The sequence below is a fragment of the Montipora foliosa genome, chromosome 12, assembly GCF_036669935.1.
Source record: "Montipora foliosa isolate CH-2021 chromosome 12, ASM3666993v2, whole genome shotgun sequence".
NCBI classification, from domain to species: domain Eukaryota; kingdom Metazoa; phylum Cnidaria; class Anthozoa; order Scleractinia; family Acroporidae; genus Montipora; species Montipora foliosa.
Window position 1 is genome coordinate 5,288,204 of NC_090880.1, and position 2,500 is coordinate 5,290,703.

At 36.8% G+C, this 2,500-nt stretch overlaps 1 protein-coding gene across 2 annotated transcripts in view; it reads right to left on the reverse strand.

The window, feature by feature from the left end:
* Nucleotides 1-2,500, reverse strand: part of LOC137980205 (tetratricopeptide repeat protein 28-like) — a 36,804-nt gene that overhangs the window by 11,054 nt on the left and 23,250 nt on the right. The gene's annotated exons all lie outside the window — the stretch shown is intronic.

Below are 2,500 nucleotides of genomic sequence, written 5' to 3' on the forward strand. Positions count from 1 at the left end.
TTCGACATAAGTCAAGCTGAAAGGTATGTTTTCGAACATATAAGAATTTTCCGTTTGCAGTTTTGTATCTGCAAGCAAAAAAATCTCCGAAAATAGTGCAACTGATTGTACTGCACATATTCGCCAGCCAGCTAAATTTTTGTTCGATGGACAGTGTGAGTGACGCTGTTTACACAAAATGTTGAAATGCCTTCGAGCAAATCAACAAAAATGGCACTTAAGTATAGCAAAAATAACGGAAACAATTTAACAAACCTTTAACATGAATAACCCAAGACTCGCAATAGCTTTGAAGAACAGAAAATGGGGAATACACTGTATACACCACATTTTTGGAGAACATCAGCTGTGCAAAAGTAATGCGGGAAGATATAGGCGAGCGGTTATGTGCATGCTTTTCAGCACAAGCCATCACAGTAGGACAAAATTGCCTTCCCACAAGCTTAATCAACCAATTTCTCACATTAATATACAAGATAATTATACCTTATGCATAATAGCTCATGATTCTGGTGGAGTCTAGGTGGGTGAGAGTTGGCTACTCTCTGAACACTGCTTGACGACTCATGCGGATGTTGAGTTACAGGGTATAGGGAGAAATCGAGCCACTCGAAAATACCCCTCGGGTAACCCCAAACTCTGGGCCCAACTGGCTACAGGAGGGTGCTCAGAAAACCCTTGGGATCTCAACCTCGCTCCTAGAGGTTAAATGGGAAAACGACAACCGCCTTGTCAGTGGTAAAAGTCCTAGCCACAAGCTAGGCAAACAAAAGCCAACCGAGCACCCTCCAACAAGGGTCTTGTTTTGCGCCGTTAGGTGTCACACAACAGTTACGAGTGACAAGTCACGCAACTTTGGCTCATTTGCCCGCATCTGGGAAAACTTTCAGCAAGACATGGAGTAAGAACAATTACAGCCAGGCACCGTAAAATAAATGTTAAGTCTTCGGTTAGTTTTCTTTGTAATTTTTTTTTTTTTTTTTGGCATCAGGCCTACTCTGGGACCTTAAGTCGCCGTAACTTATAGCGATTTAAGAAAAATTACCCGAAAAATCAGGCGACTTAAGGCAACCTTACCCAACTTAAATTGCTTATTGTACTTAAGTCACAGAATATCGACTGATCAAAGGCTTCCATATTTCTTTTCCAAAATCAGAAAAAAAGGCAACTGTGAAATATTATAACTTCACAGGTTTTAATTGCTATGTGACAGTGTCAAATGTCTATGTCTGAATGCCACTAGAGCTATAAAAAGGGCTGGGCTGGAAGAAAAGCAACCGTAATAAATAATTAGCAGAATTTCGGAGATGAACAAAGAGTTTTCAGTAATCTGATTGGTTGAGTGGTTTCCTATAGGAATAATAATATGATTTTATATTCCCCGCACTAGTTCGTGAATATAAAGCAAAGCAAAACGGCAGGACTGCCACAGGCACTCGTGACTGTTCAAACAGAGATAAACTGTGTCGTTAATCAATAATAGATAAAGTTGTTCAGCTTTAAAGTTATGGAGACAATTGTTCGTCCACAATGTACACTCAGTGTGTGCCATTGGTAAATAACTGTTAAATATAATTAATATAAAAAACAGGAAAGATTTATTGCTGCTCGACGTTTCGGGGTCATCATGAGTCCATTATCAAGAGACTAGTTAAATAGCATGCAAATAAGGAAAGGTACAAGATAAGCATAAATTTCAATAAACGGCCTAAACAAACACCTTGGCGCGGATGGAATCCGTTTCCTCGTTAAAGAAATGTTATACATTCACATGCATAAACCAACATTTAACGTGCAAACGGATTCCATCCGTTCCAAGGTGTTTGTCTAGGCCCTTTATTGTAATTTATGCTTATCTTGTACCTTTCCTTATTTGCATGCTATTTAACTAGTCTCTTGATAATGGACTCATGATGACCCCGAAACGTCGAGCAGCAATAAATCTTTCCTGTTTTTTTATATGCCTTTGCTTCAGCAAATCTCTACTGATTAAATATAATTAAAGTTACAGTGTATTGCAAGTTTTTTTTTCTGATACCTACAAAACTTATTTATTTATTTATTATTCATCAGAAGAAAGACATAATTTAAATAAGACTGTTTCAAACTATTTAATTAAGCTCAAACTATTTCACAAACGAGAACAAATAATTATTGCTATCTTAGTAAACGTATCTGCAAGATTCCTGCAGCTTCCACTCTCAATTTTGCACGAAAGTAAATCTGGTCAATTATACACCATTCCAATGTATAATAATATAATACTTTAATAGGATCTTCCATCATGGTTTTTCAGATACTATTTACAAAAATGTTTGATAAAATGACTGATATAAAATAAAATGACTGATATTAAAATTATGATGAATTTTATAATAATGGTATAGAAGTCCCTAAGATATGCTGGAGTCCTTAAGAAACGAGTTCAACAATTGGCTTTTCAAAGTATTTTTGAAGCTACGATGGTTTGTGTTTTCTCTGACATCAGCGTTCAGGTTGT